The 25,991-nt window shown below is 51.2% G+C and overlaps 1 protein-coding gene across 16 annotated transcripts in view; it reads left to right on the top strand.

The window, feature by feature from the left end:
* The window catches only part of Atp2b2 (ATPase, Ca++ transporting, plasma membrane 2), a 298,783-nt gene that overhangs the window by 121,759 nt on the left and 151,033 nt on the right, over nucleotides 1-25,991 (top strand). For all 16 annotated transcript variants that reach the window (XR_868849.2, XR_868850.2, XR_001785094.2 and 13 more), the window contains one exon: nucleotides 252-346. The gene's annotated coding sequence lies outside the window, so the exon portion shown is untranslated. The remainder of the gene's footprint in view (nucleotides 1-251; nucleotides 347-25,991) is intronic.

The following is a 25,991-nucleotide window of genomic DNA, read 5'->3' as shown; positions in this document are numbered from 1 at the left end:
ATCTCCCCTCACAACCCATGCCAGCCACAGATGGGGTGATATCCCTCAATTACTGCCGACTGGTGCTCTTGCTTCCCTGAGATGAGCCTAGAACCTGGGAGGGGAGAGGCCCACGAGGCAGCCTTAAGGAGCAGATGGCCTGAGATCTATGTGTCTGGGCCAGCCAATGGGGGAGGAGCAACCTGCTCTCAAGAATACGCTGCCATCCTCACCCAGCAGTTCTAACCATGACCATTTCTCCCCCTTTCCAGAGCTGAACTTGGTCACACAGTCCCTAGAGCCGGCAAGACATGGGCTCCACTGTGCAGCTCCTGGCGCCTCTGATGTAACCAGAAGATGTGTAGGGGTGAGTTGAAGACTGGTGTCTTTGGGGAGGGGAGTGCAGTGTGGGAAGAAAGAAGCTAAGTGTGTGTCTGCGTGTGTGCACCTGCATGGGTAGAGGGTGCTGGCGGAGGCTCTACTGAGCAGGAACTTAGTGTATTTGAGAGCAGCCACCTTCCTCTGCCACCCTGTTGGGTATACATGTATCGGTTATTTAGCACTTGGTGGGTTTTGGAAATTTCCAGAATCTCTTTGGCATTGGATCGGGGTGCAGTAGAGAGTGCAAGTCAGCTTCGTGTCTATCATCTGACTGGCCTGGTCGCAGTCCTGGGTCTGTTCTTGCCCTTCCTGCTGTTGGTGATCCATGCAGATCCAACACGGCCTCTGCCTAGGGAGGACAGACAGCTGCCCCCGGCTCCTTTTCTACCAGCTGGACTGACATGAAGCCTCAGAGGTGGAGTTCAACCTGGCTTGCTGTGACATGCGCTGAGAGTTTCAAGGGGTCAATGCTATCTAGCAGGGTGGCAAGGGCATAGGTAGGGTCTGAACTCAGGTCTGGGTTCAGAGTGTTGGTTCGGCCACTGAGGCTGCCTCTCTGGGTCTTGTTTCCTTCATTTGTAATGTGGAGGCAGTTGGGGGCCATCTTGTGATAGTCGGACAAGGGTGTTCCTGTAAAGTGCTGGGCAGAGCGGCTGGGACACACCAGGTGCTTCGTCCATACATGTTGACTGAATGGTCATGCCATGTGCCTGATCTATTCTCACTGGAGAACCGGGCCGCTTTCAGGATCAGGATGTCCCTAGGCAAAGCCAGCATGGATGGAAGGTCTTTCAGGGTCCCCCGGTAGAGACCATGCCTCTTCTGTACTCCGCAGACCTTCCTCTGGGCCCCTGGTTTTGCTTCACTGTGTCCATATGTAATGTATAAACCTTGGGGGTTTTGCCCTGTGCATCCACAGCTGACGATGATGCTCATCCTCCTGCCTCAAACCTAACTTCTACTCCATGAGCACATCCTCTGCGGAGCGCAGTCACCGCACCTGAATTTACATCAGAGTGGGTTTCACTTGTACCCTCTCTCCTGTCCCCGGCATCACTCTCATGAACTTTGGTTTCTTGTCCAAGCGCTTGGGGACCGTATCATTTCCAAACACTCTGTAATTGTTCACATAGCTGTTTAATGCCAGGCGAGTGATGAGTCAGAACAGATGAATAAGCATCCAAGCCCAGCAGTTTCAGGTGGGTATGGGTGAGAAAGGGGCTAGATGGCCACTAATGGACCATCCGCAGTAGGAGGAGGTGACAGGACCCCCGGTGTGTCACAAGGCTTCCTATGCCCGTAGTTGGCAACCACCCGGCAGACTTTCTTCAGTCTGTGAAGATGCATCATCTTCTCTTGCATCAGGGATATTCAAAGCCCAGGCTCTGCTGCCTGGTCACTTGTCTGTCTGAGCATCTTCTGCATTTGCTCACACATCCTGGCTACCCTCAAGAATGGATCAGACATGATCCCCATCCTCTTAGTACTGGCTCTACAGCAGACAGTAAAAACCAAGTACAAAGTACGGCTTCCCAGTGTGATATGCTTTTTGAAGGACGTGAAATGGGCTAATAAGCTGAGAGGTAGCAAGTTGTCACAGAGAAGTGTACACCTGAAAAAAGGTCTCAGTGGTGGAAGTGACTGAGGTATGTATGATGCAGGCCTGGGGCCTAGGAGAGTGACAGGGGTAGATGTGAAGGCTTCTAGGATCATGTGGGGCTGGGAGCAGGGGGACAGTAGGAAGGGCAAGATAGCCAAGCAAGAGCATGCAGGCCCAAGGCAGGCCTTGTGGACAGAGAAGCCTGGGGATGGCCAGGCAGAGCCCATGGGATTCTTAGAGGAGCCTTATGCAGTATTGGAGCTGTGAGGTCTCGGACGTGGTGGGAGATGAGGGATATCATAGTACCTTGGACAGGAGGGGCAAGGGATGCAGGGAAGAAACCATGTCAGCTCGAGATCCAAGATCCTAGTGCACAGAGAGGGCTGCATGGCCCCTTCTCAGCCTTCCAGTCTCAGAAATTCATTTATAGAAGGTGACTCCACCTTAGGGAGCCATTCAAAGTGACTCTAATTCCAATGTGGCAGCTGGTTATGATAGCCGGTAGAAATCATAGTCACACAATGCTACTAATAGCACCTAGATGCCACTAAGCGTGGCTAGCTAACTGTTAAACCAACTTGACCCAGGCTAGAATCATTTTGAAACAGAGAACCTTAATTGAGAAAATGCCCCCACCAGATCAGCCTGTGGGATAGATGTGGGAGGGCCCAATTTACTGTGGATAGTACCAACCCTGGGCAGGTGGCTCTGGGATGTATAATATATCAGGCTGTGCAAGCCATGAGGAGCAAGGCAGTAAGCGATGCCCCTCCATGGCCTCTACACCAGTTTCTGCCTCCTGGTTCCAGCCCTGTTGGAGATCCTGCCCTGACCCCCCACCCCCGCCCGCAGCAAGGGAGTGTGACCGGAGAGGTGTGAGCTGAAATAAACCCTTTCATCACCATGTTTATGGTCATGGTGTTTCATGATAGTAATAGAAACTCTGTGAGCCAGGCACTGGTACATGTGCCCCTGATCCTCTCAGGCAGCCCAGGACATACAGGGATGTGTTGGTTTCTTAATCCCCATTCACAGACGAAGACTCCAGGGCATGGACTGATGAAATCAAACGTCCAGGGTTGCTCAGGTAGGAGAAGGCAGAGCAGGCTTCTCAGCCTGTGTGTCCTGAGTCCAAGCTGGATAGGATGCACTCACATCAACAAAAGCAACAGTGCCTATGCTCTCCACCCCCCAAGACTCAGGCATGGTCTGTGCTTGCAAACAACTTACCCTTTAGCCTTTGCGAGGTCCTTTGAGGTTGGTGGAGCCATGACCCTCGTTTTAAAAGGCCAAGTTGAAACACAGTGTCACACACCCCAGGTAAAATGCAAATCCTGGCAATCAGAGAGAGTCCAGGTTTGGAGTGGAATTGGAACTAGCCGTCAGCCCGGCTCCATCTAAGTCTGGGTCAAGACCTTCACCAGTCTAGCCGGTGTTCTCACGCACCCTGGACCAGGCATGGCCTGAACCCTCAGAATCATGTTCTAGGAGGCTTTAGAGCTCCCTACCTCAAGAGCCCTGGGAGATGGGGAAGTGGGGAGGGCTGATTCATCCTCTTCTGAATCTCCTCCCTGCTCAGGACCAGAGCAGAGGGACCTGCCAACATAGAAGGTCAGCTGTCCAGCAGCCTTGGAAGGATCCTACACTAGAGCCACCCCAGGAAAGCAGTACCCTCTCTTCCCATAAGGGAGTCACAGCCCTCACCCCTCCCAGAAGGAACACAGAGAGAGAAAGAGAGACAGACAGACAGACAGACAGACAGACAGAGACAGACAGGGAGACACAGAGAGTGATAGAGAGAGAGCTGAGCCATCCATACCTGTGTAGGCACATCACCTGAAGCACCACAGCCAATCATGGTAGAAACCACAGGTGTCTCCTTCCGAATAAAAACATTTAACTGACAGATCTTCCACATCCGTATTAAGCTGATCATACGGAACCATTCCTGAAATGCAATACACCCAAAATTAGTGGAAAAGTAGGAGCAGAAACCAAGGACGCGTGTGATGACTCAAACATAAAATGACGAACGTGAGGAGTATTAGCCAGGTGTGGAGGTCCACAGCTGTAATCCTGATACTCAGGAGGCCAGTCTGGGCTACCTCGTGTCAAAAACCAAACAGAAACAGCTCAGTTCTCTTTAAGCTACCAACAATACACTGTCCCTCAGTATCCGAGAGGGACCAGCGGAGGCCCCAGTCGCTAACATAACATGGTGCAGCACTGGCTCACAGCCCAGCTGCATCTTCCCACCTACTTAAGCCATTTCCCTCTGACTTCCAAAGCCTAATGCAGCATTGGCATCATGTAATGGCCCTTGTGTAGTTCAGGGACTAACAAGGGGAGAGGCTGTATCAGTTCAGGCTCGGTCCAATTAAGAAAAGAAAAAAGCTGGGGCCAGCAAGATGGCTCAGCAGGCAAAATGTTTGCAGAGCAAACCCTAGTGACCTTCGTTCAGTCCCTGAATCCACATGGTAGAAAGGACTGACCCCACCCAACCTCCACACGCTCAGGCTGTGGCACATGCGTGCCCACATACACACACTAGTACTAATAGTAAATATATTTACTTATTTACTGATTGATTGAATTTTTTGAGACAGCCTCAGTATATAGCCCTGGCTAGCCTAGACACCTAAGTCTATCTGTCTCTGCCATCACCATCTTATAAAACAATGTAATGCTTTCAAGCCTTGGTTAAACCTGTGGGTGTAGAGTTCACAGGAATGGGCACTGGCTTTAATGCCAGGTGAGTCTGGTGCAAGGCCTATAAGGAGGATCTTTGCAAGCAGACCTGCCTGAGCGAGGCTGTGAAAGCACCAGAAGATGCTAACTGTATCTGCAGGAGCTTGAGCACTGGAAGATGCTAGCTGTATTCGCAGAGGGAGCTTGAGTAGTTCCCACAGTTCAGGTTTCCTCAGGACCCTCACCATGGCCATACTGCTGAAAAGTCCAAATCACAGGGGACAGACAGAGCCCAGGGGTTGCCACAACACCTCTCAGAGCCTGGGATCAATGTGTGGATGCTGGGAGCCATACCATGTCATGCCATCTTGGTGAGATGTCCCTGTGTCACCAACCACGTATGGGTCCTGCTGGCACGGTCCTGAGCAGCTTATTGTCATTCCCCTGCCTCGGTAGCATTTTCTTTCAAACAAGAGTAAGAAGCCTACTTTCTGTGGGTGCTGGGGACTAAGTAGGAGAAAAACCATGGGGTACCCAGCTTGGTACATGCTTGGTAGTTCTGGTTCCCTAGTGACCTTGAGTTAGCAGGACCCTCCCCTGTGGGGCTGAGTCGGTATCTTGTCTGTTCACTTTGCTGTCTGTGATTGGTTCTCTAGAGTTGCTGTGACACAACTATAAACTGACTTAAACTGGTTTAAAGTCACTGAATTCCACTCCGAGGGGACCAGAAGCACGAGATGAAGGCATCCATGGCTTACTCCTCCAAAGGCCACGGGGCTGGTTCATTCTGAGCCTCCCTCTTAGCTCCTCGTAGCTTGCTGGCTGTCTCTGACCTTCCTTGGCATGTAGACGTGTCCCTCCACGCCCTTCCATAGCCTCTTCTTCCCACTGCACATCTGTCTCTGTGTCCAAAGATCCCACCTTATGAGAAAGCTAAGTCCCATCAGGTCAGGGCCACCTTATGGCCTCATGCCCACTTCCATTATGGAAGACCATATTTCCAAATGAAGCCACGTCCATAGAGCCTGAGGATTAGGGCTCCCACATGCATGTTAGACAAGACATTGTTCACTCCCTGATTGCTTTGTGACTGTGTTGATCTCCAGTGCCCATGAATTTACTTATGACTTTGGGAATCCCAATGATTCAAAGACAATTACATCATTTTCTAAGATGAAAATGTTCCTCAAATTTTCTGCTCCTTTAGCTCCCAGGGGCTGTCCTGCCAGCTTCTGGCTTCATGGGGTCTATCTGGGTCCACCAGTCCAAGCTCTCCCATGAAAAGTAGGAAGATTTGAGACTTTTCTTTTTCAGCACCACTGGCCACTCGACACCAGGACAGCATGACAAGTCAGGGGCTCCATCTGTGGGGTAGTCTCAGGTAGGAATGTGGGTAGGAATACCACGGCACCAGGGTCCTCCCCAGAAATGGTCTTCATGGAGTGAGGGAGTCTAGAAGCCCTGAGGGCTCCACCTGCCCCAGGCATCCACATACACTGAGAATGCCCTCAGGACATGGGAGTTACAAAGAGATCCCAAGACATTGCCCAGTTGATCTGGAATAGGGGGAGGGGTAGACGCCTGTGTTCTTTTTAATTCCTTACTGTTCACCCTCTCCTGGTGTTTTGGGGGTCTGGAGAGGTGAAATAAGCTATCTCTATCTTAAATCTGGTACCCTCCCTGTGCTTCAGCTGAAGGCTGTCTGTCTGCACTCCCATCTGATCCAGCACTAGGAATCACTGACCCTGTGAACTGGTCTGGGTGCATCAGGCCAAGATAGAAGCAGTCTGGGGTTCTGAGTTCAAATCCAAGTCCAAAAGTTCTAGTAATTCTTGGAACGTCCCCAGCCCCAGTTTCTCAGTGGCCAAGTAGATCTGGTTGCTATATCCCAAATAAGGGGTGTCTATGAAGAGCCCAAGCAGGGCTCAACATCCTGTAGGCACTCAGTGCTCTCTGGTCCTTGGATTCTTCTCTGATAACAAAGAAGATTATACAGGTGGGTTCAGCCAGCTATGCCTGACTCCTGGGGTCAGCCTCCAGGGAGTCCAGTGTCTCTATTTGCCAGCCAAAGAGGCTGAAGCAGAGCTGTGCTACTCAAACTTGTCTATGGCTGCTCTGGCTTGCGAGGAGATACCCCCACAGCCTCTAGCCATACAGACCCCTGTACCTCACACAGCACCTCCAACCCAGCTCCTCATTCCATTGGTTCCTGGGCTCTGAGACTTCAGGACAGTCACAGTGGGAGGAAAGGCTCACTGCCTGCACGCAGAACCCTCTTTCTCTGGCATTCTTGTCATAGGTGAGACCCAGCCTCAAGCCTGTTCTTGCCTTACCACCATCTCCTCAATAGTTTGAGCCAGGAAGAGGTGAAAACAAAAAAACACAAGGAAGTGGAGGGCACACGCCAGGTAGTAAGGAGCACACAAATGTGAAGGTGAAATCTGGCTCTGGCTGGGCAGCCCTGGGCGACTCGTCTCCCCTCTCTGGTTGACTAATATTTAGATGGACTGTCGATAAGATCACAGGTTGATGTACAGACAACATATTTCATGTGGCTTTCCCAACCTACGGCTGCTTCCTCACCATGGCTGCACCAGCCTATACCATTACATCAGGCCTTGCCCCTCACTCAGCCCCCTGACATCATTCAAGCAGCCTAGCCAGCTGTCCAACCTAAGGAGACCATGGAAAGGGGTCACCTGGGTTCTTCCAGCCTGCCTTCCCTCCATGTATCTTTGATGGGGCTTAGGGGATCTAGAGAGAGGTGGGGTTGCACAAATACCAGCTGGCTGTGGAGCCCTTTCAGGGGCCTCACTTTAACTCCTCTGCAGCCTGGGCACAGCATCCTCCACTCTCTGAGCTGCTGAGTGCTGAGCAGATAGCTTGTACACAGGGACCTTCCAAAGACACCAGCACTGGCTTTGGGCTGAGAAGAGCCACTTAAGGGAGAAAGAAGTTATTTGGGCTCGTAATTCTATAGCTCATCATGGTGGGGAAATCATAGCAGCTGGGGCGTAGGGCAGTTGGGCCTGTTGCATGCAAAGTCAAGCAGCCCCATGCAATGAACACTGTCGCTCAGCTCACTTCCTCTTATCATTCAGTCCAGGGCCTGAACCCATGCAATGGTGCCACCTCGAGCTTAGGGTGGGTCTCATCACCCCACATAACCCAGTCTCAAAGCTCCCTCACAGACATATGCTGCACACTGCCATTCTGGGGCTCCTGGCTCCCCATCCCACAACCCCACACACCCACACCTACACCCATTCCTCAGCACTGCTCAGCATCAGTAGGAGAACCAAAAGCAGGCTTGGCATTTCTCTGCTGGCCGAGAGTCACCAAGCTTACAGGTCTATTTGTGAGAAGGAGCCAGGGCTCCTCCACAGCCTCACCCAGTGCTAGAAGCTTCCCAAGTCACTAGCCATCTCTTAATGTCTTCCAGGTCAACTGCCAGGGCAGAGACTTCTTTCCAAGGGCAGGGGTGGCTCACAGTTAGGACATTTCCTGGTGAGCCACCATGTAGTTGCTGGGAATTGAACTCAGGACCTCTGGAAGAGTAGCCAGTGCTCTTAACCTCTGAGCCATGTCTCCAGCCCCTTATTTCCCGGTTAAGTCACCCTAGTGCACCTCTCTCCAGCTGTCATGACTCCTGCTCTCTGCACCATGGGGTCACTAGAGGATGGGCCTTGCTTGGATTCCACATGCCCTCTTCCCTGGAAACATGCCCCAGATCACTTGCACCCTATGAAAACCAGTCACCCCACCCCACAGCTCTCCAGACATCCCTTTGCTACAGAGGGACTCAAACAACATCTCATGCAGGGACTTGTCTATGAGTTTATCTAATAGGGCATTTTCTCAAGTGAGATTCCTTCTTCCCAGATGCCCCCAGCTTGTCAAGTTGATGAAAAACTAACCAGCACACAGGGATTGAACTTAGGTGCTCTCAGACTTGGCAGCAAGCCCCCTTCCAGTGGGCTGTGAATCCCCAAGGAGGCATAGAGTGGCTAAAAGAGTCTGGGTGTTAGCCTCAAAGAGGTCTGTCTGACTTAGAATGTCTGATCTACTTTCTCCTAGCTGTGTGATGCAGAAGAACAAGTCTAACCTCTCTGAGCACAAGGCCCAGGTTTCATTCGTCTCTGTAACCACAGTTCCTAAGCTACAGCAGGTGCTGGGTACTTGCTGAGGAAAAGGAGCACAAAGAGACTATTGGGGGCTGGCGAAATGGCTCAGCAGGTAAAGGTGTTTGTTGCCAAGCCTGAGGATTGGAGTTCAGTCCCTGTGTGACAGTTAGTTTTTGTCAACTTGACACCACTGGGGCCATCTGGGAAGAAGGAATCTCAATTGAGAAAATGCCCCATCAGACTGACCTGTATGAAAGTCTGTGGAGGCATTTTCTTGATTAATGGTTACTGTAGGAGGGCCCATCCCACTGTGGGTGGTGCCACCCCTGGGACAGGTGGTTTGGGGTTGTATAAGAAAGCCACAAAGAACAAGTCAGTAAGCAGCACTCTTCCTTGGCCTCTGGTTCAGTTCCTACCTTCAGGTTGCCTTCTTGAATTCATGCCTTGACTCCCCTTCATAATGGACTATAAGATGTAAGCTCAAATACACCCTTTCCTTCCCAAGTTGCTTTTGGTCACAGTATTTATCACAGCAGTGGAAAACAAACTAGAACAGCCTGGGATCCACATTGTAGAAGGAGAGAATTCACTTCTGTAAGTTGTCCTCTGACCTCCACGTGTGCCGCACACCTAAACAAACAAACAAATAAATAAATGTCATCTTAGAAAATTAAAAGGCTGTTGGGTAAGTTAAATTATGTGATAGTCCCATAAGAATAGGACACATGCACGCGCGCGCGCGCGCGCGCACACACACACACACACACACACACACACACACACTGCAGAGCCTCAAATTGCCACTGGGGGCGCCATCGCTCACATTCCCTTCATCCAGAAAGGATTCATATGGTCTCAGCTTCAACCATAATCTTAACTAAGGGTTAGGAAGTAGAGGAAAAATGAGAACTAGACTCATCAGGGGTGAGTTCCTGCTACGTAAAACACTTTAAACGGCATTCATGCAGAGCAAGAGGTGACGGCCACCTGGGAAGTCACTCACCTAGAAAGGGGATAATTCCTCAGGATGCTGGAGAGTTGGACAAGACACTCCCTGGGGAACAATGAGTGTTTTCTTTTTGTTCTTGATAAACCAGAGTGGCCAGGTGTGTTCTCAGGGAACAAGAAAGGAGTGTCCAGGCCAAGAGATGGATGGCTGCCAGGTTCCACTGCCTTTTCCCCTTAAGCCAGAGAGGCTTCCTGAAGGAGGCATGTTCTGGCTTCTTGGCCCAGGGCTGCTCATGGGCTGACCTCCACTAGCCTCTCACAGTCACATGGCCATCCATCAGAAGCCTCCTCAGGCAGGGTAGCTGTAGCCCTCCTTGCCAGCCTTCCTCCAGTTCCCAGCGCAGCCCTTCACCAGCTGGTTGTACAGGCTGTCCTCAGAAGAAAGGAACTTCCAGGTAGCTGGCCTTCAGCCAGGCTACTGCAGATAGGATCAGGGGGCTGTGGAGGAAGCCAGGCCATGTCTATTACCCACACTGCTTTTGGCAGAGTCCTGTGTTTTGTCAGGGAATGGAAGAAGCCAGTCCTCAATCTCTGGTGCCCAGCCATGCTCCCCGCCCCTTGCCAGCCTGGCTTCCCCTCTTGCCAGTCCCTAGACCAGAAAGAGAAGCAGCTAGGGACCAGGGGCACTGCCTGCTTCACCTGCCAGGGAGGGGCTTCCTCAGCGGGTATAGCCAAGGGCTACAGACGACTGGATTGCCGGCACTGACACCAAGAAGCCAGAGTGGGAGTTTGTGTTGGGGGGCCTGGAACTCAGAAGATACCCCAAGCAGGAATCCCCATCATCTCTGCATCAGGTATGAGAGGCTGGGTTTATGGGACTGCCAGTGTGCCAGGGAGCCTTGGTCTCTGGGAAGGCAGTAGGCCAGGTGGAAATGACCAGCATTAGGGGAGACAACCTAGAAGTTGGCGCCTTGGACCAAAGGGAAGCTGGAGGGATGTGTAAGTTCAGTGGATGGTAAGAAGGGAGCCAGGGGACAGTTCCTGACTTCCCACAGCTAGCCCTCCAGAAGGCTGCTAACGTATGTGAATGGGCAGAGGGCCAGGCCACCTCCCGTGCTGATACCCTTGAGCCACTTACGACACTTCTTTCAGGTCTCTGTGCCTCTGCTTTCTGCCCTGAAAATTGGAGAGGGGAAGTAATGAGTGTCATAAGTCACATAAGTGACATGACCACTGTGAGGCTCAAATGATTCAACAGCTGTGTCCGATGCACACAGGTGTACACTGGCAGGTGTGCCCACTGCATACATGGCTTCAGCCCTGGGGCCAGTAAGTCCACAGTGGAAGCTGTTCTGATGCCTATAAGGCATCCTGGGCCTTCATGGGTGGCTGCAGAAGAGGCCTAGGGTACGTCTCACACCCCAAATCAGCGGAGTTTGAATCTTCTAGCTAGCATGTCTCAGATTAGTGCCCAGCTGCCAATACTCTCTGCCTCACATAATGTGCAATGGTCACTGGGGTGGGACTGTTGCATGGGTGCTTAGAAGCATGGGTGGGTCGTGTGCATGAAGGCTGGCCCTGTTCCCTGTGTGTCAGATGCCACCGCTATCACTATCCCTCTTGTCACTGTTGGCCCTTGTAATTGTCACTGAGAAAGGGAGACTATGAAAGAGGCAAGGGTTTGCCCAGGGTCTTAATCCAGAGAGCAGACAGTACACAGCCCTGCCCCAGACCCTGTTTCGTTTACCACTTCTTAGTCCTTGCTGATCGTGTCCCCTCTCTGCTGACCTGTTTCAGGTGACTGTTTGCCCTGCTAAATTGCTTGGTATAGCTGTTGCAAGAGGTTCAGTGAACCCTTGGGACCATATCCTTCATGACCTCCTTGTTTCTGGGCAAATTTAACATATCTGACAGTCTAGGGATATCATGCAGAGGAAGATGACATTCCCCCAAGAGACTGGACCTTCAGAGCCTAGGTTGGGGTTTCGCCTTGTCTCCATGGTATCCATGACACCCAAGACCTCTGCAGCCCTCTCCTCAAGGGCTCCCAGCCAGTCAAAATTCCTGAGAAATGGGTGTGGATGGTGGGGTAGGTTTTCTGAGCACCACAGAGCACTTGGTATCCCAAAGGACAGCGGGAGCCCCAAATTCTACCAACACACTCTGGGTTTAGCACCAGGTCTAGGGATATGTAGTTCTTCTTCATACATAGGTAGAACCTACCTTAGCAAGTTTGTCTCTGTCTCTCCCACATTGGCTTCCCCCAGTACACAGAGACAGGAACACAGAGCAAGCACAAAAGGGAAGGAACCAGGAGGATTACTTTAAGGAGAAGGGACTTAACACTCCTTTCCATAGCACTAGCACAACCCCTACATAGGCACACACCCCTGAAACACACACACACACACACACACACACACACAGAATTTAAATATAAATATATCCTTCCAAGAAGAAAATATTCCCAAGTCTGAATGAGTGAGGCATTAGGGCTGCCAGTTTGCATCTTCTGCTGGTGTAGCACCTCTTTTCCACAGAGAGGGAAACTGAGGCACAGGCAGAGGGAGCACTTGCTCAGGATCTCGGGCCAGAAGGCTGGTCCTTGCTGTGGTTGCTGAGGGAAGAATGGGACAGGGGTCTCCTGATCCACAGATGTTCCCATGTTCATCCTGAAACAAAAGGCCAAGCACAGCAGCTTCCCTCTGCCTCAGCCTCCTGGGCTCCCCAGGACTTGGAAACCAATTCTCTCCCTGGGCTCAGCCCTACAAGGCATGTTCTGGAGATGTGTGTCACCTTCCACTCCAGCTGGGTTTCATGTAGTTGCAGCCAAGAGCCACTAGAGGTGTCTCTATGTCACCATGTCCAGTACAGAGTGGCCAGTCAGGGATACACTTGAGTGCTGGATGGGTGAGGGAGGAAGGATGGCCAGCTGGCTGGCTGAGGGCACCCAGGAACTCCAGGCTACCAAGAGCTCAGTTGCAAATGCTAGGGATCCAAGGCCACACCCTGGCTCTGCTGCTCTGGCCATGCTACAAGCACAGGTCACTTCAAACCTCTTTGTACCTCAGTTTCCATTGCTAAGAAAGACATCGAGAGGCGAGAGTCTGTGGGTGTGTGATGGAGGCAATAAAACAGCTGAGAAAGGGAAGGTGGTGATTACATGCCATGGGGAGGCAAAAACTCGGGCAGAGCCTTGGGAGTGCCTGCCCCAGAAAAGGGGTCCACTGTTCTTTGCAGTGACATATATTTGAGAAAGGCAGGCTGCTGGCATTCACAGCCCAATCCTCCCACTTGCTGATCATGTTACCGCAAGAAGTGAGTTAGCCTATCTGCGCCTCAGTGTTCCCATCTGTGATACTCAGGGTGCTCAGTACACAAGGGTCCAGGAACCCCATGGTGGGTCTGTAGGTGTCCAGTGCCTAGTGTTCCACTTGCTGCTTCTAGAGTAAGCCGTGTTTGGGATGAATGTTTGTTGTACAAATGGGAAGGGGTGCCCACAATCAGAAGAGACAAGTCCAAGCAGTGTCCCCTTCCACATCCCATGTTCAGGTAGATGCTCTGCCTGCAGGAAGGCTAGAGGGGACCCAGGAGAACAGCCGTCCATCCATCCCTGTGGCCTTCTCCTTCCTCCAGCCAGCAACCAGGGTGGACAGCCTCGGCATCCTGGGAGAAGCCAGCGCTCTGAGTTCCTAGGCACGGTCCTCCAATTTTTCAACATTGGCATTTAATTCAATTTTATTTTAAGCTCCAAGCAAAACAAACAAATGTATTTTAAGCTGCTCTTGCAAATGGGCCATTTGTGGTTTCCACGCCAGCCTGGCTCTGCCAAGTCGCTTTCTTTCATTTTGTGCTGTGGCAGAGATAAAAGGGGAAACTGAGGCTCAGAGAGAAATGTCTGAACCTCAGACATGTGTGTGACAGCTCAGTGGAGCCTGTGGGAAGTGTCCTCACCCCCTCTGCCCATCCTAGGTCACACAAGCTCCCCCATAACCAAACCACTCAGTCAAGAAGGAGAGGGGACAGTGGAATTTTTCCCTTGGCCTGGAGTTCTAAGTTCGATGTCACTTCACCCAGTGACAGGTGTAACAGATATGGGGTGCTTCACCCCTTCCAGAATCCTATCAAGAGATTTCAGCACCCCAGCCCTGCTATGGCAAGTTGGCAATCAGAATTCCAGGGGTCCCTGGATCTCACCAGATGCTACAGTCAATGCTGGCCAAGGTAGCCTGACAGGGAGGAGCTATTAAGTTTGTGTGAGAGACAGAGGAAGAAGAGGCAGAAGTTGGGGGGCCAGTAATTGACAAATGCATCCTAGGCAGCCCACCAGTTGCTTTTTCCTTTCATTGATAACTTACCACTTGGTTCCCATTGAACCTTCTCACACTTCTGTTTTCCTACCTATGAAATGGGTACTGAAATAGTTCCTGCCTTGAGATGAGGATAACATAATACAACATAGACAGGGATGCAGATGATGGAACTCACCTCTTGTGATCACCAGCCCTGCCATTGCATCCACCAGCCCTTTTTAAAATCTCCACTCTGTCCTTTCTACCCCTCCTTTCATGCATATTTGTAACCTTCACTGTGAAAGCTTGGGTTCATCTTCTGTCTGGGGAACACCTCTCATGTGTCAGGTCCTGTTCTAGACCCTTCTCTATCATCCTTGCACTCACAGCAAGCCTGGAAAGCCAGTAGTAGCAGCATCTTTGCAGATGAAGAGACAGGGGGTCTAGAAAGGATCGGGTACATCTGAAGTTACCTGGGATGTGACTCTGATGTCGCTCTCTCTGTGAAGGGCTGCTATATTGTGCTGTTGAGCTATAGATTGACCCGCAGGCAGTGTTGGGTGGACATCTTTTCAGGCTCACTTCTGTTTGGGCTTCACTGTGTTTTGCAAGCAAGAGCTGCAGAGCTAAAGTCATCCACATCTTTTTCTTGGACAGTTTCCAGAATGATCTCCTCCCTGAAGCCAGGAGGTGCAGTACTGGCTTCAGCAGGGGCTACCATAAAGTAAGGGTCTTACAACACAATGACCATGAGACAGAAGGGACATTTGTAGACATGACAGTCATGGGGTGGTAAGATATCAGAGAGGACTTCGGGCTGGGGACTTAAGAGATACAGGATAAATTCCATGTCTTTTATGTCTTAGCTGTGTGACCCTGAGCCAACTGCATAACCTCTCTGTGGTTGTTATGATGAGAGGGATAAGCAGTTGAAAAATGGTGCCTGGGTATGTAAGCATGTGCAAGAACGGGTTCAGGTCCCAGGCTTGGGCTATAGACCTGGATGCAGGCAGGTGCAAGGTAGAAACCTAGTTAGGGACCCTGGGGAGCAAGCAGCTCAGCTGAGGAATCCAGGAAGAAGAAACAGGTCAGGGAGACCCACTGAAATTCCATGCCTGAAACATCCGTGGTTGGGGTCAGGCAAGGTTTCTGAATCTCGAAGACCAAGCTCATGGAGGCCACACAGCCTACAAGTGCCAAGCTGAGTTAAACCCCCACATTTCCTGCTCTGTCTGTCCCCTAGTCCTCCTTGTCACACCCCCAGAGAAGTATGCAAGAACAGGGGGTCTGTTCTCACAGCGCCCAGGTTCAAATCCAGCTAGACATACCCATATCTAGAGCATGGCCCCTCCTCTTTGACCCTCAGTTTCTTCTATGATGGGCAGAGCAGCTCTGCTTCCCATGTAGCTGGTGGGAGAGGCAGCAAGGCAAATGGTCTCTGACACACAGGGGGGGGGGTCCGAAAGATTCAGGGGCAAAGGCTGATGTGACACCACAGATGGTTTTCTAGAGCTGGCACTCCAGTTGACTTTAGCTCTTGGGTGACACAGTGTCAACGCTGGAGGTGGACACCCCTAGTACTGAAGTTTACTTTGGGACCCTACTCCTGTGACCAAACACTTCCCATTAGGTTCCACTTGCCACATTGTGTGAACAAACCAGCACTCCTCAAGACCAGGAGCAAGCCATCTTCAAACTACAGATCCGCCCACCTGCAAGGCTCTGCCTTGCAGGCTCACACAGGCAAACCCTCAACCCGTGTCTGGCTCATGTCCACCAGCCACCATGCAGTACAGAGCTTGCCCTGGGAGATTCCTCCTCCAAACTAGAATCAGAATCCCCCTATCCCCCTTCATTAGCTTGGTGTTGGGGGATATATCCTCAGCCACTTACAAGGGCCTCCAAAGGTGTATCTGTCATGGCATAGGCTAAATGCCGCCCTCCAGGTCACTGTATGTCCTGGAGAGGCCACAGACATATGTAACTTGGTCCAATGTGACGACCCCCACACATACCAAACCCTACAAAGGCCAGCCACAGGCCCACAGCCTTCCCAGCCAGGTCCACCTGCAGGGGACTGGTTTCCCATGAGTAGCCAAGTTCTTTGACCTGCCTTACCTGGAAAAACAGGGGTCCATTCTTGAATCCAGCCCACATCCTCCTTTGCCACCTGCTCCTCCCTGGCTCCATCACCCAGGCCTTTCCCTCTGGGTCCCCAAGCTAATTACAGCCGTCTCCAAATCATCGCAAGGAAAAGCTAATTAAATCAGGGTCGCCCGTCAATTTCCTGGCTAAGGACACAACCCGCAGCCCAACACCTCCCTTCTTCATTCTGGGATGCTGAAAGTGACTGGCCTGTGGCTTCCTCTGAGGCTGAGGTTAGGATTTAGCTCCCAGGGCTTAGTTAAAAGAGAACAGAAAGGCAAGACAGTATTCAAACTGTTCTTGTACATCGTGTCAGGGTACCAATGTAGGTGTGAGCCCCAGACACGGGCCTGGGGCTGGATCTCTGTAGTCAGGGAATGTGTACAAGTACAGTCAGTGGGTGACAAATTCTAGGGAGGTTGCTCCCACATTTATAGACCCCACATTTAGTACCATGCTCAAGCAGAATGTTCCCGGCCAGGACTCCAACTCTTAAAGAGGCTGCTGATGGTTGGCGAGGAGCAGATGACAAGCACATGGTTGTTAAATGAACAAGCAACTGTACCATGCCTGGCGCAGAGCTACACAGAGCAAAATCCCAGGTAATAGTAGGGTGGTGTCCTTCTTGCCGTCCTTTGGAACTGGAAATGATCAAGGCACAGGTGACTCAAACTCTTCAAACCAATACTTGAAAAGGCGTATGGGGTTGGGGGTTTGTGGAGAGATGGCTCCATAGCTAAGAGCACTGACTGCTCTTCCAGAGGACACAAGTTCAGTCCCCAGCACTCAATGACAGCAACACCCACACTGTAACTAGATTTTTCAGGGGATCTGACGCCCTCTTCTGGCCTCCACAGACACGTGCATGCGTATGGGGCGTAGACGCAGGCAAACACTTGTACTCATGAAATAAATAAAGATAAAAGAAGTTTTAAAGAAAAAGAAAAGAGACATTTGGCATGAGGGCAAGCAGAGTTTGACGCTTAAGTGAAACAAGGGAGTAAGTCCCTGCCCCACCCCATCAAGGCCCCATCCGCTGTCACTCACCTACAGAGACTACATAATGCCCTTTCCTGGGCCTCTATGTTCCCTTTGTAAAGGTGCCTGTCCTATGTGCCCCAGCTGTGACTCACACCCTGCTCGGCCCCCCAGGTATCAGTCATATTCCTGGGAACCTCCTTGGGGCGGGGGGTCTAAGCATGAGGGGTTAGACCCTCCTCTTTGAGGATAGTGATTACAAGAACGTCATTGCGTTACACAAACAACCAGCTCCTCCTCCAGGAAGCTCATCTGAAAATGGAAGCTAATGTGCCCAGCAAGCTGGGACCATGAGTAGCCATCTATTCCCATCCCTAACACTCTCTTATAGATGGTGAGAGATCCTTTAGCCAGGAAATGAATAGGGGAAGTCCACTTGCGTAAGGATCCAGTCAGTGCACCAAGTTTAGCCCAGGACCCAGGGGAAATCAATCAACTCTGGAGTGAGGTGCTCTGCGACCTCCATCAAGCTTCTCAAACCTTTCTGGCTTCAGTTTTCTCCTTTGCCTGTGGGTCATGGCAAAAAGCAGGTGAACTTACATGGGCCGAGTTTTTGGTGCACATTTGGTGACCTCAAACCTCAACCTTTGCAATTTGAGGAGGGTGTTGCTTGTTGGTGTCGCCCCTGTGGCATCCCTGTTCTTATCCCTGAAGAAGGAGGGTCTAGCAACACCTTCGGAAAAGAGTGGATCAGGGCAGGGAGACATGATGGGAAGAGGTCCTTGGCTGGGTGTGATGGTGCACACCTGCGATCCCAGCACTTGGAAGACAGCAGGAAGGACATAAATTCAGGGTCATCCTGGGCTATACAGCAAGACCCTGTCTGAGAGGGGCAGGTTCCTAAGCAGGGCTGGGCCTCCCTCTGAGGCATAAGTGGTATGGGGAGGTGCTATAAATATGAGAGGCGAGGGGCTTTCTAACTAGGCCAAGAATGTGTGTTAGTCATTGAGGTCAGGACGCTGTGGTGGCACTTAGTTAGAAAAGCCTTATAGGGAGCTGCTATCCCTGGGTGCAGACGTAGCCATGACCTGAAGCTAGGGATAGACTGTGCCCGGGTGACCCCATACTGCCCTCATGCTGCCCAGAGTCACCCTTCCCCCGCCCTGCCCCTACACAGGCAGCTCTTAGGAGACCTACTGTCCCTTCTAGCCTCTGAAAAATCTCTCCACACCCTAAATTAGTTCCAGGATGCCCATCCTCCAGCCAGGGGCTCAGCCATGTTTCCCCAGGGACAGACAGTATGCTGTTCCACTAGTGTGCTTACTGTAACATGCTAGGCAAGCAAGACCTACAATGATTGTCATCCCAGGGGATCTAAGAGGGCTGGGCTCTGGGACACCCCCCCACACACACACAAAGGCTGCTGAAGCCACTGTGGGAAATGTGACAATTGGTAGGAGCCTCGTGGAACCTGCACACACACTCCCCGAATACTTCAGATAGATTCTATTATGACTTATAACACCTAAGACATCCATCTGTCGCGTAAATATTTCCCAAAGCAGATGCATTTCTCAAGCTATTCCCAATCACGTTTGGTGGAATCTGAGGTGTGGGGATCCAAGGATACAGAAGGCCATCCACACATAGTTCTAATAAGGGAATTGTTTCAAAGACAAATGGTAATTCACACACTATGTTAGTCAGCTTTCTCTCACTATAACAAAATGCTCCATGCAATCACCTTTCGAGGCAACCAAGATCATGGGAGAACACAGGTATTTTCATTACAGTTCATAACAGTGGCAAAATTATAGTTATGAAGTAATAGCAAAAATAATGTTATTGTTGGGGGTTACCACAGCATGAGAAACTGTATTAAAGGGGTGCAGCATTAGGAAGGTTGAGAACCACTGTGCTAAGTGGAAACCAAGGATTTGGGAGTATAAGTTATTATGAGACTAATCACCTGTAGACTCTAAAGATCTCACTGCTTGATGTTTGGGGGTTCTGCTGCGGAGTCGTACCCTCTCTAAGTGCTTTCTGTGAGTGCCACTCCAGCTCCACGTACCTTTCTTCTTCCATGACTGCTGTTGGTCATGCCTTTCCCTCTTCCAGTGTGTGCAGCCCACAGCATCATCAGCCACTGTGGGGCTTTGTTTAGTTGGTGGATTTGGTCTCGGTTTTTGATGCTGACAATCAGCAGAAGAGAAGAAAAGAAAAGAAAAAGCTGAGGATAGGGCATGGACCCTGGGCATTTTGCCAACACTCTGCCACTGAGCCACAGGCCAGCCATGATACCGATCTTCCCTTCAGCTCCCACCCAACTGCCATGGCACAAACCAAGCCTCAGAGCCTCAGTGTCCTGCCCAGTGGGTCCTACTTGGAGCCAAATATAGGCAATGAAGAGAGGACACCTTGTCTTTACTCTGGAGCCAGTCTTTACTCGGCATCCCTGTCTATCAAATGGGCAGCGATCTTTCTTCCTTGCTGGTCTTGAGGACTCCGTGTGTTTGCTCTACCTGATGCATTCTGAGCTGTCACCAGCACTCTGCAGATAGTGCCTCTGAGTGTCAGCTTCATCAGCACTGCTGTCATTACCAGGGTCCAAGGGACATTCATAGAGCAAGCTCCAGGGTGCAGGTCAGGCTTCTCCCTAGCCTCTCTCAGCTCCTCCATGGCCAAGGTCACAGCCAGGGGGAGGAAAGCCAAGGTTCTGGGGCATATGAAGCAAGTAGAATTGGCTTCATGGAAGGAGATGCAATCTTGTCCCCTGTAGCCACCTCAGGTAGGTGGAGTAGGCATGCCCTTTGTCAATTGCTATTTTTAGCTGAGCAGACAAGGAGTGACAGAGCCCTGTTCTTGTGGTGGTGGTGATGGTAGTGGTGGTGGTGGTGGTGGTGGTGGTGGTGGTGGTGGTGGTGGTGGTGGTGGTGGTGGTGGTGGTGGTAGTGATGGTGGTGGTGGTGTTTGTGTGTATTTTCTCAAAACACATCTTAAATTATCTGTAGACTCTAGTCTTGCCCTTCAGAGTGGCCCAGCCACTCCGGAGTGCTCTCCATCCCAAACCTGGCTGGTAGATCTCTCAAGGAGATCTCTGTGCACTTCCACAAGAATGGGACTCCTTCCCCCATTTTAAGTGTTTTCATCACATACATACATTTATTCATTTATTTATTTATATTTATTTATTCATTCATTTATTTATATATAGAGAGAGACAGAGAGAAAGATGGAGAGACAGAAAGAGACAGAGAGAGAGAAAGAGAAAGAACTTGCAGGTGTTGGCTCCTTCCTTCTGCCATGTGATTCCCAGGGATTGAACTCAGTTCATTATGTTTAGCAGCAAGTGCCTTGACTACTCAGCCTTTTTGCCAACCCCTCACCCCCATTTTGCAGATGATGAAACAGGGAAAGACGGTGGTCTAGAGCTCACAAGAACTCATGGATAGCACCATCCCCTGTTACACCTTGCTCCAAGAGGCAGCTCATGGACATTGCCAGACAGGAAAGCTCTGGATTAGAACCCATCCCAGACCCAGAGGGCTCGTGAATCATAGAAAAGGGAGCAAGGCATGGAGAGACCAAGTCAATGGGTCTCTCATGTGGTAGGGACACTGGGGGATTTAAATAAGGGACCCTCAGTGCTCCAGAGGCAAGAGGAAAGGGCTGGGGCAGAGACTTTGGGCCCAGGGGCAAATCAGGGAAAGTGAGGAGAAGAGAAAGACAAAGGCCTTCACTGGTTCACTTAGGGAGTTCACTTAGGGCTCTGTCACTCCTCACCAGTGTCACCTAGAACCCTTGGATAGAGTGTCAACCATCAAGAAGCAAGGCTGCAGGTCCTCCAACTGCCATCAGAGCCAAAGACTGGAGCAAAGGGAAGGGACCAGTGAAGAATATGGAGGCCAAGCCCAGCTGCCAAACACGGCCAGAACCTGTGCACAGGCTGCTCTAGGCATCATCTATGCGGGCTTTGCTCCCACCTGAATGGGGCCTAAGCTGCCAGTGACGTTACAGGCAGCTACTATTGGCTCTTGGGAGCTGTACAAGAAACTCCAGGCCCCCACTGAGCAAGACTGCCTCCAGGTCCTGCCATACAGGCAGGCCCCTGTGTGTCTCAGAAGCGGTGTGATGGATAATTTCTCAACAAAGGCTGTGCATGCCACATCTAACAGGGATAATAGTCTAGACCTCGTCTCACTTCATTCCTAGGATAGACTCTAAGATAGATATTCCTGTCACACAACTGATAAAGAAATGGGACTCAGAAAGGTAGAGTGACTTGCCCAGGGCCATACAGCCAATGCATGGCAGGGTTCAGATTTGACCTGAGCTCTGCACAAGCCAATGCTGATTCTCTAGGTTAGACCTGTTTGGCCTCCAGCCAGCACTGTTCTGAGAATTGGGTTGGAGCTAGATGCTCCTTGGGGGCCCGCATATGGGTTCTTCTGTGGGACAGCAGCTGAGTGCCCTTCTCAAGCCATGGAAGAGATCGTTTCCAGCTCTAGCTAGGCTCTAGGGTGCTTGAGGGGCCACAGGAAAGGGAAGAGAGGAATTCTACCTACTCCAGGACAGAGGCACCCTCAGCACCTCCTCTGGAATCCCAGACTCCCTCCTTTCCTTCTTTGTTACCAAGTCATTTATAAGGCCTGCTTGCAAAGACAGTGCATAGGTTCAAGCCATGTGTGGCATTAGGCATACAGTAGGTACTTAGTGCTGAAGCAAAGCCAATGTTAACTTCGGATTAGAAATCAAAGGCCAGCTGCCACACGAATCCAAGATATCACCTTGGCAGAGTGGAGATGAGGACATGAACTGGATTTTTCTGAGTACCCATTCTATACTATACATATACACATGGCTCACTTGTGCTCCCTGACAGCTGGCCCAGTGTCCCTTCCTGCCTCCTGGGCTGCCTCCTGTGGACTGATGGTAACAGTGCCCTGTACTCAACAGGCTGTCCTGGCCATACCTGACTGGTGCCGATCTCCTTGTAGAGCAATGGCTAGTAAAGATGAGCTTGGAGCAAGGTGACCTCACAGGATGCTTCGGTGTCCTTGTGGAGTAGACCCTACACCCCCATCCTTGGCTTTGGAGCAAGGAAAGCAGCCCCTCCTTGGCCTCAGACTCTCAGGCTGTAAGAGGGAAAGACTGGGTCAAGTGGGGGGCAGGACAGTGTCCATATGAACCAGCTCAAGACAGCTCTCACAGTCGCTTCTGGGGAGGGCACATGAGACCTGGTAGAGACAACTTAAAGAAACCAGTGAGGTTCTATCAGTATCACCCAGCTCAGCTCTTGTGGGCAGCCAGTTCAGGAGACCCAGATGTGGTCCTCCCCCTGCCTTTCTGTTCCTCCATCCTCCCCAAGACCACTTGCAAAGAGTCCAACAGGAACCAAACCTCCCCTAGACCTATAGCAGAGAGATGAGTGTGGAACTCCTCACTCAGCCCACATCTCAACTTTGCTGGGCAGACTTGAGCTCTGACATCCATGAGCCTCTATCTGACTATCTGTGTAATGGAGTGTCCCTCACACTTCCTTGAAGAGTCCAGGGAAGCTTTCAATGCATTCTCATGTGAGAAGGTCTTAGGGGAACCTGGGTGAAGTGATGCTTCCAACCAGGTCATCTCTCAGTCACACTAAGCAATTGCCCTGGCTTCCCTGAGGCTGGTGTCAGCAGGGTCACCATGGGGGCCAGTCCAAACCTTGTTGGGGGACATTATGCCCAGACTGAACAGTCCTACTCACAACTCAATTCCCATATATTTATGTTGGCTACTGGGCATGAGGTGGTTGCTGAGGGAATGGTAGGCTATCCCCAGCAGCACAGACCCCCCAGCATCGTTTTCCTTCGGTAGCCTTTCTCTGGTCTGTTCCCAGGATAAGAATGGGCATCTGTAGCGCAGTCACAAGGCTGCCCTGTACCATGGCTCTGCCCTCCAGTCCTTCAGCCTTCATTTCCTATGCCTCAGAGTTGCATGGTGCTTTCCAGCCATAGGACCTTTGCACAGCCTGTTGTCTGGAACACCCAGCCCCCTGCTCACCTTCCAGATCCTGCTTAGTCATAGCCCTGAAGGGAAGCCACATCTGCCCTCCCCCAAAAGTCAGATGCTATGTCAACAATCTATGTCCTGTCTCACTCTCCTGTGAGTGAACCTTGGTGCTCTCTGGCTACCTGTGCTCTCCACACCTAAGGAATTCCCAGCAGTTGGAAAGCAGAAATGGTGGATACTGAGTCTGTTAGCACATGGAGAAGTAGGAACTCTGTGGAACTCTACTTGTCATTCCAAAAGAAAGCTGAGACCAGAGAGGTGGAGGACTTGTCCAGAGCCACACAGTTGGTCCTCCAGGAGCTCTGAGCCAGGACAGCTCCAGCCCTGTGCTCTTAGTGCCCATTGGGCTCCCTAGTTATCCAAGGGTACCATGGAGACCTGAAAGACAAAGGGGCCCCTGAAAGCCCACAGAAGGTCTAAATAGCAAGGAAGGGCTACCCCCTGGGGACAGACCCAGAAATCTGGGTAACAGTGAGCCACCCAGCTCAAGATGGGAGCCCAGAAGGGTTTAATTTCTGGTTCTAGTTCCATCTATAGAATCCTGGGCTTTGCTGCACCCAACCCCCACCCCCACCCCCACTCCACCCTGCTTTTCCATCAGTAAAAAATGAAGCAGTACTCCATATACTGGGGCTACTGTTGTGGTGTGTGTGTGTGTGTGTGTGTGTGTGTGTGTGTGTGTGTGTGTGTGTGTGTATAAGCACATAGGTATTTTGCAGATTATGTGTGGAAGCATGCATGATAGCACTAGGAAAGCACCAGAGAGAGGTCACCATGCAACCACCATTCAATACAGACACCCCTCCACCCTAATTTCTTACCCATGGTTCCCCAACACTCTGCAGCCAGTTCCATGCATCTCAACACAAGCCACACACTCTCTCTGGGCTTGCTCCTCACCTCTAGGTTAACAATACCAAATTCTCCTACCACAGTGATGAGCAATAAATGGCAATTTGTGTGTTGCAATCACACAGGAAGGGGGCTGACACATGACCAGTCCCCTTCCTCCTTCTCCTGCCATTCCAGGGCTCATCACCCCCATCCTGTCTGTCCCCACCTCCCCACTCTCTACCTTCAGGAAGCCAGCCCGTCTAGAGGACTGAAGTCTGGTGGATTTCACTTGAGTAACCAGAGACCCCAGCCCAGAGCCTTTTATTTGGTGAGAACCAGACATCTTTGTTGGCTGAACCACCCAAAGGAAATGACTTTGTGATCTGTGGCTGATGGGACTTTCAGGGACAAGAACTCAAGCCTCCTGTCCCCATTAAGACATCTCTAGACAGGGGCACTTGAGTAACCTTGGGGGTTTCCCTCTATCCTTTCCAAACTTGGCGCACAGAGGGAACCCCATTTATTGGCAGATTTCCTACACTAGAAGCCCCAGTCCAAAGAACATTTCCAGAGCCACCAAGAAAGGCAAACATCAGTCAGGCCTGTTCCAGGGATTGCGTTTTTATTCAACAAACTCGCACTCGCACTCACTAATTCAATCAATATCTGTGGAGGCTTTGTGTCTGTTGCCAGGAATGCCATGGGCAAATGAGACCCAGGTTCCTGTCCCTAGGAGTACATTAGGATGGTGACACATGTACATGGGAAGACCAGCTAATGGAGAGGGGACATCCAGGGAGTACTTACTCTGCAGGGGGGGCTGCTAGAGAGGACTCTTAAAGGATGAGTAGGAGTTCTCCAGCCAGGGGGTGGGAAGGATATGTTTGGGGAGCAGAGAGTCAGGGGGTAGGGGAAGTGTTAGAGCAAGGGTGCAGGGGATGGATGGGTAGACAGGAGACGAAGAGACCAAGGACATCAAGGTCATAAGGCAAGGTGAGTGTCTGGGAAGTGGCTGTGCAGTGACAAGGTGGTGCCAGCCTGGCCTAAGATGCTTTATCCATGCTGTCCTTGGGGGCCTCCATCCCCAGCTCTGCAGTACTGGCTCCTGTGTGACCCACCTTGGCTCCATTGCTTTGTGAGCTCAAAACCCAGTAGGTCTCAGCTCCTCCCCCAACCCCAGAGGTCAGGCCAGTCAAAGGCACACATCTGCCCACTGGCTTGGGAGACAGATCTGATGGCTTCTGCCCTATGACCAGAGGGAAAATCTAGCTGCATTCCCATACTCACGTTGGTGAGTTCCCCAGATTGGGTTCACCTGAGCTGTGCTTTTTGGGTCCCAGTGTCCCAATCACTGTGGCGCTGACTCATTACTCCAGCTCACTCTGCCTTGTTTTTCTTATCTGTAAAATAGGGCTATAGCAAGGGCCCACCTCCCAGGGTTTCACAGTGAGGGTGTTGTACCTTGGTGAATAGGTTGTCAGTGACTGCCATGCAGAGATCACCAGCGGCCAGATCCACACTCTACCGTGGAGGGATCTAAAAGCAAAAGCTAGGAACTGGGGGCTTGGGTGGGATCCTAGCTTCCCCCTTAAAGAGGTATCTAAGAATGTTGTCTTCAAGGGAAAGAGGATGCAAGAGACGCAGCATCTCAGATTTCCATGGGGTTTCTCAGGGACATCCACTTTCTGTGTTCAGTCTGTGACTAACCCCTGCCATTCTCCCTTTACTGACACCACTGCCCAGTAGCTAACACTGCTCCCTACTATGGAGTTGAGCCATCTGAGACCCAGAGAGGTTGAGTTCCTTGCCCAAGATCACCTCAAATGTAAAGTGAGCTAGTTTTGAAACTGGAGGATAGGAAGTCCGGTTCCAAAGCTTGCAGGGCTTTGGAAAAAGTGGTGGGAGAAGAGCAGGTGTGGGCCCTGGTGCAGCTGAGGAAGGACCAGGCCATGTGAACTCTTGGACACA

This window comes from Mus musculus, chromosome 6 (assembly GCF_000001635.26).
Source record: "Mus musculus strain C57BL/6J chromosome 6, GRCm38.p6 C57BL/6J".
In the NCBI taxonomy this organism is placed as follows: Eukaryota; Metazoa; Chordata; class Mammalia; order Rodentia; family Muridae; genus Mus; species Mus musculus.
The sequence above is the reverse complement of the archived record's forward strand: the minus strand, read 5'-3'. Positions and strand labels throughout refer to the sequence as shown.